At 47.4% G+C, this 16,301-nt stretch overlaps 1 non-coding gene across 1 annotated transcript; it reads left to right on the top strand.

Annotated features, from left to right (window-relative positions):
• Nucleotides 1-11,720: 11,720 nt before the first annotated feature.
• TRNAC-GCA (transfer RNA cysteine (anticodon GCA)) lies at nucleotides 11,721-11,792 on the top strand. The gene has a single exon. It is a non-coding gene; the product is annotated as a tRNA-Cys (tRNA).
• The last annotated feature ends 4,509 nt before the right edge of the window (nucleotides 11,793-16,301 follow it).

The raw sequence follows: 16,301 nt of genomic DNA, 5'->3' as shown, positions 1-16,301 counted from the left end.
ACTTCTGCTCTTTGTCCACATGGGGCTCTACAGGACCCTGGCAAATGTGCAGGTTCTAAACTTTTAGCCTCAGAGATTGGTTCAAGGCTTATTACCCGAGACTGTCCAAGCAGGATGAGTCTGAAGGCTGTATTCCTGCTGGGTTAGGGTTGCTGAGCTGATGGGTAGGGGGTGCAAAGAGCCCCCCATGAGTAGAGTCTTGAGTCTGAAGCCACTACCTGAGAAGTGAAGGCCTGCTTCCCTGTGTCCCCATTTGAGCATCTGCGTCCATCTAGGACAAGACTTTCCATTTATGGAGCCAATAAGTCCCTTCTTTCCCATTTTATTTCCTTTGAGTTGGATTTTTGTTATGAACAGCTCAAAGAGTCCTAATACACCTCTTTATTACCTAGAGAGACTCCTGTGCTCTGGGTTGCTGTCATCATGGCAAAGTAGTCATGGAAGTAGGCACTGGAGCTAGGATGTGGGCTGAAACCCCAGCTGGGCCTTGATGGGCTGTGTGAGTCCCAGCAAGCCCTTCCCCAGGTTGAACTGATGGTGAGGCACACAGACCCCCACAGAGCTCACAGTGAGACACTGGCACAGAGGTGCTGAGTCAGTGTGACTGCTGATGTAACACTGGTAGTTAAAATATAATCTCAATTACAATGAAGCACCTGCTGCCTCCAGTGGTAAATGCTGTCTCATCCCCTCTTCTTTGGTTGCAGGTGGGTGCTGGTGGAAGTGGGCTTGGAATTAGGGCCTCCACACACTTCAGGTTGCGTTTTGATAAAGCCCAAGACTGCAGCGGCTGTTCAAGGGTAGGAAGACACCTGTCGTTGGTCCCACATGAGTGACACCCAGGGCTGTGGGGGCCTGTGGGGAGACAGAAGCTCCACTTCCCTCTAGACAGGGTGCTGTATTCACTCACGTGGAGCCAGGTCCTGCAAGTGACATCATTCCTCACAGAGGCCAATCTGTGGGCTGGACAGAGGCAAAGAGCCTAGGGAAGGCCAGAGCAGTGGCGAAGCAGACAAGTGTCCTAGGAAGGCCGGAGCCTTCCCCATGCTGCTCCATAGATCAGCAGGTCACACTTCTGGGAAGAATTCATTCTTCAGCTGCTTTCCTCACTCAAGTGTCCCCCAGCCTGGCGGCCCTTCTGCGAAGGTCTGTGAACATTCCACTTGATGGACATGCTCCCCCAGCTGCTTGTCAGGAGTAACTCGTGGTGAATAACAACGGGAGCAGACAGAACTGCTAGTTAAATGTCCTGTGCTGTCTGTCACCAGGCAGGACACCACTCATAGTCAGGTCCCCATGCAGCTCCCGTGCATGGCCTCTGTGTTGCCCTGAGGCCTTCTAGACTGTAATCTAACACTGGCCCCAGGGAGCCCTGGTTCCCTGTCCCTCAGCAAGTCTGGGCTCCTGTTTGCTTCAGCCCAGGACTTGTGGCCCCAACAGCGGAGGGTAGTTGTCTGTGGAATGCAGACGGATGCATCTGATCACATGTGTTATTAACTTCCTCCAACAATCAAATGAATTATTTACCTGTCAGCGCTCTGAGACACCATCCCAAAGCAGTTGTTTGCACCTCTTACATTCACCGTGGAGAGAAGAGCAAGGAGGGTGAAGCGGAGACTGTGGCACCTGTAATAGCTGTTGTGCATTGATTGTGCCGCTTGTTAGCTGGCTCGAGAGCCGTGTCTGACTGCTACAGTGTTCCAAAAAGATGAGTGGCCACAAGGACCAAGTCAGTGCACAAATGCAGCTTGTTCTCTGGGGAGAGGAGGAGCCAGCATCTCCTTAGTTTCTTGAATTTGGGCACGTAGGATCCTGGTCGGTGGTTTGCAGATGTGGCATAAAATGACGTGACTCACAGAGGAAATCACTCTGTTCAGCTCTGTTGACCTGGTGACATCACATAAGACTCAGCTGCTGCTGGGTGAGCACCACTCACACCCCTTACTCCTTTCTGAAACAGAGAGGGTCCCGGAGTGGCAGCTTCTGCAGGTGACTTGGCCAAATGTTCAGTAACACTGGTCGTGTTTCATATATTTTTAAGGTTATGTCTAGCTAAGAAGAGTGGTACTGCTTTTCCATTTATAGGAATGAATGTTCTTTGGAATTTGCAACTTAGGTTCATTTAAAATATCATTCATTATTGACACAGCAGTTCACTCACCAGGCTCAAAATGAAATGTATATGCAAAGGTGCATATTGATGGTTTCTGCCTCCAGCCCTGTCTCCCATCACCCAGCTCCCATCCCGGGTGGGAGGCTCTTGCTTCCTTCCTTCAGAGCAGCTTTCCAAAGAGTTTATGCAAATGCAGCCTCCTTTGAACAGACACACTCCCCCAGTGCAGGCTGCTACACAGAGTGGTGGGTACTTTGTGTACAGGCCTGCCTCCTGCATCCCTCTTTGCATAATAATACAGCTTGGCAACCTTTCTCTATTTGTGTATTTCCTTACTCTGTTCTGCTGCATAGAATTCCATTGTATGGATGTGCCATTGTTCAACCACCATTCCCTACTGATGGACACCAGTTGCTTCTCATCTTTTGATGCTAAATGCAGAGCAATTGGAAGTAACTTGCACTCACATCAGCCCACACATGTGAGCCTATCCGGGAAGTGGCATTGTTAGGCACCACCAAGTCAAAGAGAACATTAGCTTGCAGGCAAATTGGGGGGTCATAGTTTTGTTCTTAGAATTTGTTAAATTAATTTTACATTTACTGAGAAGATACTATAGGGGAGCAAAACTTGCCACCCCCAAATGTATCTTTTTGGCATGAGGATCTTCTTAGGCTGATCCTTTTTAAGAAATGGGAGACACGGGAAGTTTTTCTTTTTACCCCTCCCTTCACCTCAGGCTTCCCTGGTGGCTCAGAGGTTAAAGTCTGCCTGCAATGTGGGAGACCTGGGTTGGATCCCTGGGTTGGGAAGATCCCCCGGAGAAGGAAATGGCAACCCACTCCAGTATTCTTACCTGGAGAATCCCATGGACAGAGGAGCCTGGCGGGCTACAGTCCATGGGGTCGCAAAGAGTCGGACATGACTGAGCGACTTCACTTTCACTTCAGTCAGTTCAGTCGCTTAGTTGTGTCCTACTCTTTGTGAAGCCATGGACTGCAGCAGGCCAGGCCTCCCTGTCCATCACCAACTCCTGGAGTCCACCCAAACTTATGTCCATTGAGTCGGTGATGCCATCCAACCATCTCATCCTCTGTCGTCCCCTTCTTCTCCTGCCTTCAATCTTTCCAGCATCAGAGTCTTTACAAATGAGTCAGCTCTTCACATCAGGTGGCCAAAGTATTGGAGTTTCACCTTCAACATCAGTCCTTCCAATGTACACTCAGGACTGATCTCCTTTAGGATGGACTGGTTGGATCTCCTTGTAGTCCAAGGGAACTCAAGAGTCTTCTCCAACACCGCAGTTCAAAAATATCAATTCTTATATGATATTATACCTGTTTCAATGCCATTCTCCCAAATCATCCCCTCCTTCCCTCTCCCACAGAGTCCAAAATACTGTTCTATGCATCTCTGTCTCTTTTGCTGTCTCACATACATGGTTATCATTACCATCTATCCAAATTCCATATATATAGCCTCCAATTAAAATAAATAAATTTAAATTTAAAAAAAAGCATCAATTCTTTGGCACTCAGCTTTCTTTATAGTCCAACTCTCACATTCATACATGACTACTGGAAAAACCATAGCCTTGACTAGACAGACCTTTGTTGGCAAAGTAATGTCTCTGCTTTTTAATATTTTGTCTAGGTTGGTCATAACTTTCCTTCCAAGGGGTAAATGTCTTAATTTCATGGCTGCAGTCATCATCTGCAGTGATTTTGGAGCCTCCCAAAATAAATAAAGTCTGTCCCTGTTTCCACTGTTTCCCTATCTATTTGCCATGAAGTGATGGGACCAGATGCCATGATCTTAGTTTTCTGAATGTTGAGCTTTAAGACAACTTTTTCACTCTCCTCTTTCACTTTCATCAAGAGGTTCTTTAGTTCTTCTTCACTTTCTGCCATAAGCGTGGTGTCATCTGCATATCTGAGGTTATTGATATTTCTGCCGGCAATCTTGATTCCAGCTTGCGCTTCTTGCAGCCCAGCGTTTCTCATGATGTACTCTGCATATAAGTTAAGTAAGCAGGGTGACAATATACAGCCTTGACGTACTCCTTTCCTGATTTGGAACTAGTCTGTTGTTCCATGTCCAGTTCTAACTGTTGCTTCCTGACCTGCATACAGATTTCTCAAGAGGCAGGTCAGGTGGTCTGGATTCCCATCTCTTTCAGAATTTTCCAGTTTATTGTGATCCACATAGTCAGAGGCTTTGGCATAGTCAATAAAGCAGAAATAGATGTTTTTCTGGAACTCTCTTGTTTTTTTTTTTTTGATGATCCAGCAGATGTTGGCAATTTGATCTCTGGTTCCTCTGCCTTTTCTAAAACCAGTTTGAACATCTGGAAGTTCACGGTTCACGTATTGTTGAAGTCTGGCTTGGAGAATTTTGAGCACTACTTTACTAGGGTGTGAGATGAGTGCAACTGTGCAATAGTTTGAGCATTCTTTGGCATTGCCTTTCTTTGGGATTGGAATGAAAGATGACCTTTTCCAGTCCTGTGGCCACTGCTGAGTTTTCCAAATTTGCTGGCATATTGAGTGCAGAACTTTCACAGCATCATCTTTTAGGATTTGAAATAGCTCAACTGGAATTCTATCACCTTCACTAGCTTTGTTTGTAGTGATGCTTCCTAAGGCCAACTTGACTTCACATTCCAGCATGTCTGGCTCTAGGTGAGTGATCACACCATTGTGATTATCTGGGTCATGAAGATCTTTTTTGTACAGTTCTTCTGTGTATTCTTGCCACCTCTTCTTACTGTCTTCTGCTTCTGATAGGTCCATCCCTCTCCCATAACTGCCTAAAAGAAAGTAGACACAAGGCCCGATGCAGGCAGTGAGGTGTAACCGGAGAATATGGGCAGGTGTGATGAGTTGGGGGAGCTGGAGATCAGAGTCCTCTCTGTGTCCTATTGTCTGTGTCTGGTATGTATATTTACCCGACGTTTGCTTTCCCATTTCCTGTGAACTGTCTTACTCATCTCTGAAGTATTGACCCCTCACCCTCTTCTCCTTAGCTCAGGACTGCTCATGAGTTTCAACTGTCTGTGGGTCTCAAATTCCTATGGAAACTCCATACACTTGTAATTATACTTTTTTTCTCTGTTAATATGCCCTATGCTAATTTATTTGTTAGACCAGTGAAAGAACCAAGAAGGGTAGAGGAAACATTTTTCCTGCCATGCAGTATGAAACCAAGGATAGTGCAGGTGTGAAATCTGTGATGCTGGCATATCACTGCATCATGGGAAGACCAGCAGGCTCTGTCTTTAGCCCCAGAATTGCTCGGTTGGGGAACAACGTGGTGAGGGGCTTGGGATGCTGCGTTGTGCTCCTCTCATTGGGGCCCTAGCCTGGTGGGAAGGGTCCCAGGCACTCAAGCAGGGCTGCCCAAAGTCCCAGGGGCCTTCTGTCTCCTGCCTATCCTGTTGGAAACTGGCCGCTTCCTTGTTTCTGGATTGCATAAGATTCCTCAGAATAAGTGCCCTTTTGAGCCAGTCTGAGTGGCTGCTTTTCCCTCTAAAACATCCCATCCTTAGACATTGCTGGTTGTGCCCCAGTATGTGACCTGATTAGGTGATGTTAGAAATTCCTGTTGCATCTGCTTCTTCTGGTCACATTTTAAAAACTAAAAATTCAAGTTTGTCTGGGTTTTCTCTTGAGAAAGAATTCGGCTTGGCAAAGTCTCCACTTCTTGGGAACTGACCCCTAATGGCGAGATTCAAGAATTTCTTCTTGTATCCAAGGTGCAAAAAGGAATTTTTCATTCAAATATATCACAAAACAGATTTATGTTGAAAATAATGAGAATTTTGTTGGTGCCCTGGAAAAACACGTGAGAGAAGCAGAGAGCGATCTCTTTTATTTCACTGGATTGTGGAAGTTAATGCACTGGTCTCCAGGGAAGGAAACGGTCTATTCTTCACCTTGGCAATTTGTTTTCAACAAAAGATTCAGAATGCCTTTTCTTTTTCTTTTTTAATAAAGGAAGGATATAGTTAGTTGACCAGGGATTAGCTAGGGATTAAGGGCTGGTTGACTTTGCAATATTTCCACCTGCCTACAGTACATATACGTGAATTAACAATGGTAAATAATCAAAAGGGTATTAAAATGTGAGCCGGGCCTCAAAGAGACAGCCTGGAGTCTGTCTCTCTGCTGTACGGAGGCTGGGGACCTCACTTTACCTCACTGGAATTCTGCGGTCTTGAATTTATAATGTCAGAGACTTGGGGGCTTCCACAGGCCCTAGGATCATTCCCACCACATTGCAAATAGCCTTGATTTGGGGTAATTTTCTTTAATGGTGAAGTTGACTGAGAATCCAGGTTCTATTGAATTGAGAGACCTGTTTATCACCAGCATACAGTTATCGGCAGAGACACATTGAAATGACACAAAGGGCCGTGAGAGTGGAGTGCAGGAGCCAGGAGGGAGGCCAGCGCCTGAGCATGACCATCTCGACCACAGGACAAAAGAGGTAACTCACAGGGAAAGATTCCCACCCCAGCCGCTTTTCACCTGCTTAGTTAAATTTAACTCAAAAGGCTGGAGGACAATTTGATTAATTCTGAATCTCAGCGGAAATCAGAGCCTTAGAAGATCAAGGCTTCTGAATTCTCCGGGGTGGGGGGGGGGGGCGGGCGGGGGAAGACAGCCACATGGCACAAAGGAAAACCTCCTTTCTGTTTGTCAGCGGAAGACATAATTGTGCCGCTTCCTCATTGAAGAAGTTTACAAACATTTGCAAGTTGTCAGAAATAATTAGTCTAAAATTGTTTCATAAACCATGGAATGAAACAGTACGTGCCTTGTTGAGATCAAAGGGCTTCTGTTACCCTCTTGTAAACTCAAATGAAATTCTTTTGAAAGTAAACTCCTGGAATTAGTTTCTGCCGAGTGTTGGCAGCTGGGGGAGGGGAGCAGAGAATTAGATCAGGCGCTTCAGACAGGAAGCCGGAGGAGTGGAGCCCAGTCCTGGGAAAGCAGAGTGTGTCTCTAGCAGCAGCTACCTCCGTGGGGCAGATGACTTTCCCCAGAAGTCAGGCCCTGCCTTCCTGCCAGGATCTCAATGGGAGGCCGATACCGTGACCTTGACACCCCAGCTTAGCACCCTCTCGCCCAGATAAGCTCTGGGTAATGGCAGCTCTATCCTTATTAATAATACTGTTATCATTATTAGTGATAGAAACCAGGTGATGTTCGTTTACTGAGGGCGTTGGTGCCAGGTGCTGGCGAGGGGGTGTCTGGCAACTAAGAGCTTAGAGGGGTCTGGTTCGTTTTCTTAAGAGGTCAGATGGGAGACTCACTCATCACATACCTGCTGGGCTGTGTCCTGTGTGAATGGTGTCCCCTACAAGTGAGATGTGCAGCTGCCTGGTAAACAACTCCAAGGACACCCCTGGGAGAGGAACACAGAGAGGGCCTGGAGGGACTAGGTAGCCCCTGGGGAAGCCTTCGGGGAGCCCTGCTGAAATCAGTTGGCAGAAGGAGGAGAGATGATAAAGACTGAGAGGAAGCAGATAAAACGGAGCCAAACAGAGTGCTGCCTCCCTCCCGCCTCTTCCCTTGCTCTCATCTCCTCATATATGGAGGATGATGTGTACACACACACACACACACACACACACACACACACACACACACACACACACACACACACACCACCTGTGCTTGGCAATCCATCTGTCTTTTTCCTGGATGGTTGTTTGTTGCTATGCTGATCAGAAACTTGATGTCTGAAGACTCGAATGCTCTCCTTGGAGTCACTTTTCCCTCCTCCTCACTGAATCCCGCCCCCCACTCTCTGCACTGTCTCACAAAATCGACCCTCTGCACACACCCCTGCAGCCTCCCTCACCCCACGTCTCTCCTCTTGTCTCCTCGCTGGAGGGGAGCTCCTGTGAGCTGCCTCACAGGGGCGGCTGTGCCCTGTGTCCTGCCCCCGAGACGCAGGGCAGAGCTGTGGCCCAGCAGTGGCAGGAGCATGAGGTAAGGGCTAAGCTCTCACCACACAGAGAGGGCAAGCCTTTTAGGGCGCCCCCCCCCGAAATTCAGACCCAGGAATTTCTGCTATAATATTACCCATACAGTCTTAAAGTCTTCCCAGGTGGCGCTAGTGGTAAAGAATCCACCTGCCAATGCAGGAGGCGTAAGAGATGCTGGTTCCATCCCTGGGTTGGGAAGATCCCCTAGAGGAGGGCATGGCAACCCCCTCCAGTATTCTTGCCTGGAGAATCCCATGGACAGAGGAGCCTAGTAGGCTACAGTCTATGGGGTCTCAAAGAGTCAGACATGACTGAGGTGACGTAGCACATGCCCACAGTCTTAAAAGCCTGTCATATGAAATCATGCACTGAAAATAAAACCAAACAACATGCGCGCATGTGCTTATTTCATCCTCCAGGGGTTCTTCCCACCCAGGGATCCAACTCTTGTCTCTTTCAAGAAATCTCCTGCATCGGAAGGTGGGTTCTTCACCACTTGTGCTCCTTGGGAAGCCCAAACCAAACACTTGAAAACAAATAAGGGCTATGGGTAAAAAAGGTTTAGGACAGATCACTCAAAACCTGTGGATCTTTGTTACCAAAGCACTCCAGAAAAATAACAAATGCAGTAAAAACCCTAACCCCTTTCAATTTAGTATCATGGTCAGAGAAGCCTTCAAGCCTTAAACTCTCTGCCAATGCTTCCTTCTATGACAGGTAGGTCATGGGGAGTGTTCACTTTGAATAGAGATGATTTTAAAATGATTAAAAGCTGAGACAGGTCTGCCTTTTTATATGGATCCGCTGTCCTATGGGAGAAATGGCTGCAGTTTCTGCTCGTGGATGTGAATATTCTCTTAGTAGCTGGATGGGCGGGGAGTGGAGTGGCTCTTGAAGCAACTAACACAGTCACTGCTTGCATTATAGGAAGGTATTTCTAGGGCTTTTAAGCACTTTTTAAAATTGATGAGACTTGCTTTTCAAGTGGGAGAAAGCTTGCCTCCGATCGCTTCAGACTATTGCTGCGCTTGGGGAAACTGTGAGAGTGGACCTCAGAGGCCCACCTCACACCTCGTCCCTCCTCTGACAATAGCTGAGTTAGTTCTTGGCAAGTAACCCGAGCGGCTGCAGTACCCACCCGCTGCTAACCCTGGCAGAATAGGGCTGCCTTCCTATCTTTGTGCTCAGAGGGGCCTGACTTCAGGCTCTCAGGACCTTTAGAACAAGGGCCCATGTTTTCATTTTCCACCTGCATGGCAAGTTCCATAGCTGACCGTGCCTCTGACCTGTCTTGTTGCCCTCGCCAGGGGGCTGACAGTACATACAGTAAGAAGTGGGGCCTCACAAAGACTGTCCTCCTTCAGGACAGCAGCAAAAGAGGGGAGTGGGCTCCTCCTGCCCATGTCCCCATGAGCCCAAACCAGTCAGGCTGAGTCTCCCATCAGAACCCTCTCTCTGCCTCCAGCGTTCCTGCCTAGACCAGCTTGGCCCCTCTACCCATCACCATCATTGCAGCCAGGGTGTCCCTTCATGGGGCAAACATAATCACAAACTCCTGACCTAAACCTCCCAGTGGCTTTGTATTTTCCTTATGAGAAATGATGAGACGTCGAGGCACTTGCAAGGCCCACCTGCTGTGCCTCTTGTCCAGCTCACATGTCTCCTTATCCACCCCACACACGCTCAGGCAAGATGGGCTCACTTAGTTTTACCAGCGCCTGCTCTTCCTTCTCTCTTTGCCCTCCTTTTCATACATGTAGGTCCCTCTGCTAGGTGGACCTGAATCCCTGATGACGCTTATCCAGTCTCAAGCTTTGCCTGGAACCACACCACTTCCAGAAGCCTCCATGATCCCATGGGCTGCATGAGTCTAGTACCCGTGGTCGCAAGGCTGTGTGTCTCTCTGCCTCTCCCGATGCCTGTCTCCCCCCGGCTCCAGGAGGAGAGAACCATGACCGATGCCGTCAGCACTGCTTCGTCAGTACTTAAACCATAACAGTAAATTATGCTCAGTAAATGTCTACACCTTCAATGAGAAACAAGGGCTCAGAAGCTCATTAATGTAGGGAGGTACCTACTCTGCCTAAGAAACCTTCAATTTTCAGATATAAGACACATTCCAAACATACCAAGGTGATCATGTGAAAATAGGCAAGAAAAGCTTACCAGGACCTTGAGACAGGAAGCCAACTCCTCTGGGCTGTTCAGGTCAGCAGGGAATGTGAATCCTTGGTGCTGGGGATGAGCATCACTCGTATCCTTGAACATTCAGTCCTCAGTCCACAGAGAATCTGTAGGAGGAGAAACAGATATGGGTTACTTATGGTCAAATACCTCCAGAAAAATTACGTGCTTGGCAATTTAAAATGCCTTTTTTTTTTTTTTTGCCCCCAGTGTAAAAGCAATACATCCTCATTAGATTTCTGCAGCATTTGAATGTTTATGTGTTCTGTAAAGTGAAATCCCCTCCATTTAATTCCCCACATTCTCCAGCAGCTTTTTTCTCTGTAGTTATGTGGTACTGCCTCATTATTTTACAAAATTGAGAGCAAACAAAAACAGCTTGCTTCTTTTACTTAACAAACTGTGTATTCTTTCTAAATTCATATCAACCTCATGCTTTTCAACTTTTCTCTGTTGTTTGGGAAAAATGAAATGACCATAGTTTGATTGGTATTGGTATTGATGTTAATATGGGTGTTTCCAATTCTTTACATTTACAAGCCATACTGCAAAGACCATTTAAAAAATATGTGTTTGCCTAGCTGGGTGACAGTTTCTTTAGGATAAATTTCTTCCTAGAAATAGGATTCATGTGTCAAATAGCACAAATATTTTAAATATTAATTGACAATCCAAATTACTTCTCACAAAAAGGTTGTGAAAAATGGACACTTAACAAACTGATGCTGAAGCTGAAACTCTAATACTTTGGCCACACGATGCGAAGAGCTGACTCACTGGAAAAGACCCTGATGCTGGGAAAGATTGAGGGTAGGAGGAGAAGGGGATGACAGAGGATGAGATGGCTGGATGGCATCAATGACTCAATGGACATGGGTTTGGATGGACTCTGGGAGTTGGTGATGGACAGGGAGGCCTGGCGTGCTGCGGTTCATGAGGTCGCAAAGAGTTGGACATGACTGAGCAGCTGAACTGAACTAACTCAACAATCTATGGGAACTCACAGCAGAAAGGATGCTTTTAGATGGAAGTGATGGAAAACCCAACTCAAAATGATTTAAACGAAATGTACTGGATCGTGTGAGTTTGTTGTAAGAGCTTCACAGGTAGCTTCAGAGCCAAATTGCCTTGGGTTCCCAGCTCAGCTCTGTAGGCTGCTGTGTTTGCCTTATTGTCAGACAGATCCCTCCTCATGGTCACAGGAAGGCTGTCAGTAGTGACTAGGTCATTAATACATGGCTCAAGGTCCACATCAGGGGAATAGAGCTTTGAGGAAACACTCTCATCAGGCTCCTACTCTGGTGTGGTTCACACGCTCACCCTGGAACTGCTCAGTGTGGCCAGAGCAATGTGACACATGGGCTGGTTTAGCACAGGGTCATGTGTCAGCTTAGGAGATGGATTAGTGTAATCCTTATACCTAAGACTTCCCTGGTGGCTCAGATGGTAAAGCGTCTGCCTGCAATGCAGGAGACCCAGGTTCGATTCCTGGGTTGGGAAGATCCCCTGGAGAAGGAAATGGCAATCCACTCCAGCACTCTTGCCTGGAAAATCCCATGGATGGAGGAGCCTGATAGGCTACAGTCCATGGGGTCGCAAAGAGTCGGACACGACTGAGTGACTTCACTTCACTTCATGTGTTTTAGCCCTCAGGCTGGGTATAGCTGGAAACAATGCCCATGCTGCCACAGTGGGCAGTGCCATAGAGAAATAGCATGCATCCTCAACCTGTCCTGCACTCAGAGGTGCCCTACGCTTGGTGTACTGCTCTGCTATTATCATGATGTTCTTAACAATTGTTAAACAAGGGACCCCATGTTTACATTTTGCACTGGGACCTGCAAATTATATACTCAATCATAGATGAAAAGTGGGGCTGTTTTTAGAAAACAGGGGGAACGTAGCCAAGCTGACAAAACGTAAGTGTACACTGCAAGGGCCTGTGCTAAATAATATGATTTAAACTTAATCTCTCCTTGAATAGCTGTATCACTTGCTGTCTCTAATCCTTTACTGTGTACATAAAATGACGGAGCTGGGCTAGGTGGTCTCTAGCAGTGTTTCAGCTCTGCTATTGTCTAGTGGATGACTGCCTCCCTTAGGCTGTGAATATTAATCTCTACCTCGCATCAAGTTTATGGACACGGTGATATTCTTAAACATAAGTTGCCTCAACTGTATCAGAATTAAAAGGTGGCTGTAAATTAAAAGAAAAAAACCCATATTGCAAAAATGAGAAAACTAAATTGATGGGCTTCCAGCTTTATTCAGCTCTCAACCACCTCCAGTATTATGGAAAATTTCCAATAAGAAAATCCCAAGGTTTAGTGCAATGCTTTTCGAAGATTCTTGTAAATTGTTAACAGCTTGGTGTAGTGGATCAGACATATTTTCTGAGTCTGCTTTCTTTTCACAAGTAATCCAATTATTTTCCTCTAAGTGAGGAGCAAAGCAGTCACTTAAATGGCATCTAAGTATTTTTGATGTGCTTCCTTTTCATCCTCATAAATGGTTCCATCTGTATATTTCAGTGAAAATTCTATAGCCATCTTTCAAAAAACTGATTAATATTTACTTTAGCTACCAACAAGTGAATATATTCTTTCATAAAAATAAACTGGAGCATTCCAGGTGAGGTTAAAGTCCTTTCTGCCCAACTCTGCCATTTCCCTCTACCCATCACTCATTCTCTGTCCTCACCCCTTCTCAAAGGTAACCACTGTTACCAGCTCTGTCTCTTCTTCTAGAATGTTCAAGTGTGTGTGTGTGTGTGTGTGTGTGTGTGCGTGTGGGTGGGTGTGTTAGTTACTCAGTCGTGTCTGACTCTTTGCGATCCCATGGACTGTAGCCCGCCAGGCTCTCCTGTCCATGAAATTCTCTAGGCGAGAATACCAGAGTGGGTTGCCATTCCCTTCTCCAGGGGATCTTTCTGACCCAGGAATTGAACCCGGGTCTCCTGCATTGCAGGTAGATTCTTTACCATCTGAGCCACCAGGAAAGCCCTAGCTAAGCATTTAGATAGTTACGTATCACCACAGAAAATGTCTAGCATTGTTTTATTCTGTTTTGACATAAAAAGCACTATGTCTCTTTCCACTTTTTAAAAAACTCAACTTAGCCTGATGAGTTTTTCACATTATCATACACAGATCCATCTATTCTTTTAGCTGCTGGACAGCTTGTGCTACAGGAATATTCCACATTTTACAAAGGCTCTGTGGGCCTTCCGGGTGATTTATGTTTTTCACTATTTCACAGAAAAGTGCCGCAGTGAACACCTGTGTGCAGGCCTCTGGGAACAGTGTGCTTGCTCAGCATGGACACCAAAGGTCTCCAGCAATCCCAGGGATGGTGGGGGGCAGGGGTGTGGTGCTAGGGGCTTGACTGTGACTGTCAGCCAGACACACAGGAGCAGTGTGAGGATGGAGAGTCGTGGTCACAAGGGCAGAGTGTAGGCAGAGCCCCACAGGCCCACAGGGTCCTCACATTTAAAGAACAATGTGAGATTGCCTTTGATGGGCTGTGGACTGTAGGGTGGGTGCGGTCTGGAGAGGACCTTTGGTTTCAAAGGAAGAAGACATTGTCAGATAGCCAGTGCGAGGCAAGATGGGAGGCCCAGGGACATGCACCACCAGTCTGCATTCCAATCATTTCCAAAAGCAGCCTTGATCTGCAGCTGCTAAGACGATGTCATCCGATAACCACCAGGGTATCTTAACCATAACCTCCTCCCTGTCCAAGTGAGTGACTGTGAGGGTGACGTCCAGCCTCTGACTCCTTATCAGATGCCTCTGACCAGCACCTCCTTCAGAGCTATGGAGACTCTGAATGCAGGTTTTTATCTCATAACAGGCACTGCACTTGGGCAGCCACATCAGTTGAAGGAACTTGAATAAATTGGGGTTTGATAACTTGTTTTTCTACAATAAATTTTATTAAACATAAATGGGAATCGTTAGCTGAAACACTTAATTAAAACCATGGCCAAATTAGATAAATGCTAAGGAGAGTTCTCTAAATTTATTGCCCAGTGATCTATAGGCTCGTTCGGTAATATACTCCCAGAAACCTCCTTAATGAAGCTATTAAGTACATAAATATCACATGTGCCAAATGGCAAAATTTAGTGATGATCTATCCCAATTTACTTGCTAAGTAAATAACCCCCCTTGAAAGAACCCACTAATTTACATTGCTGACGACCACAGGACAAAATCCCTCACCTGCCTGAAAACAAACCTTTTAAAATAGGCAATTTATTACACCCTGAGGCTAGGAAGCCAGGAGATGCTCACGACCAGGAGGACATGGGCTTTTGAACTTTTGTTCCATTTCTTGAACTTTTTTTTTTCCTGCAAATGTAAAGTGAACACCACAGCCAACAGACGTATCCAGGCTCTAATCCTCTGTGCTAATTTGATGTGAGGTCCAGTGACTGGCAGGGGTGGGTGAGTTCTTGGCTGACTTGGCACCGGGGAAGTCCAGGAGGGCCACAGGTGTGTGCCGTCTGGAGGTGTGGCCTTGAAGGCACCTGCCTCCCCACCCTCACCGTGGAGCCTCACTCACCTGAGCCGCCAGCCTCCCTTGCTAACAGGTGGATGACCCCTGGCTCCTCATTCAGGAGCTCAGGGAGGGAGACTGGGACTTAAGGATCCCTTGATGGTGACGCTGAACCATGGCAGGCATGATGGGAATTGGCGCGCCTTCCCTGTGGACCTCACTGACCACCCCTCTAAGGCTCCTGGGCTGCAGCCCATCCATACCGTGGCACCGGCCTCTCCCCCACCGAGTGTCCTCCCCCCATAACCCCATGGCTGCTCCTCCCCCACTGATGCCCAGGCTACCAGTTAACCTCACTGCATCTGAATATGACTCTAGCTCTTGTCCCTCATCCTGCCTTTTGCTTGTTTCATAGTGCTTGTCACCACCTGACGTATTTTATATTTATCCGTTTATGGTCTCTCTTCCCTCCCATGAATGTAAATGGCAGTGGAAGCTAGGGAGGGAACAGTCACTTTTTTTGGTTCACTATGAATTGTAGCACCTCATTCAGGGCCTGGCACATGGTAGACACTATTTCGAATAAATGAATGAATGAATAATATGCAGCAGCCACTTGCAGCCTGCACTGTGCTGGGACAAGAGTTCCAGCTGCCCCCAGAAGGGTTCCCAGCGACAAGGATCAGAGACAAAGTCAACAGAAGATGACAAAGAAGCAGGCTGAGCTCTCTCACAGGAGCTGAAGTGCTGGTGTGAAGCAGCACAGGTGGGGAGAGCGGGGATGTGCTAGGCTCCCCAGAGTAGCAGAGTGGGAGCTGAGTCCAGAAGGGGAGCCCCCAGGTGAGCAGGGCTGCGGAGGCTATTGGCTGAACGATGCTGGAGCCACAGGAGCCAGGGCCAGAGGCTTGGACCTGGAAGTGCGTGCCTGCTGATGGGAGGCCAGCCCTGGGGTGGTGCAGTCACCCTGAGAATGTGTGCAGCGATGGGGGAGGACATAGGGCAGACCAGCACCAGGCACGGATCCCCAGACAAGAGCAGCAACAGCTCCTTGAGGCAAGGCAGAGCCAGGAGCTGTGGTTCCAGCTGTGAGGAGAGACCAGCCATGGCTTCATCAAGCCAGTCACCTGCTCCTCCTCCTCAGTAGCCAAGAAGGGTCAGGTCAGGAGAAGCACACTGGCCTGAGCAAGAGGCTGCCGTGGGTGACTGGTGGGTCCAGGCCAAGTTGCAGTGAACTGAGGGGATGTGGTGAAAGGGTGAATGGAGATAGGAGGTGGACACTCCTTCTGGAGGTTTGGCTGTTGGGTCTGTAACAGTAAATCCTGTTGACTGGGGAGCAACCCGAAGCTCAGGGTTGCTAAAGTGGACCTAGGTCTGTCTACCTTCACGGTGTGGTTGTGGTCATTTTGATAGCAGGTCCCTAGTGCAGACATGTTTAGGAGATGCTTTCAGGTGATCCAGGGACATGGCACCAAGGCACCAGCTACATGCACACCCGCCCTGGCCTTTGCA

The sequence above is a fragment of the Budorcas taxicolor genome, chromosome 13, assembly GCF_023091745.1.
Source record: "Budorcas taxicolor isolate Tak-1 chromosome 13, Takin1.1, whole genome shotgun sequence".
Lineage (NCBI taxonomy): Eukaryota > Metazoa > Chordata > Mammalia > Artiodactyla > Bovidae > Budorcas > Budorcas taxicolor.
The sequence above is the reverse complement of the archived record's forward strand: the minus strand, read 5'-3'. Positions and strand labels throughout refer to the sequence as shown.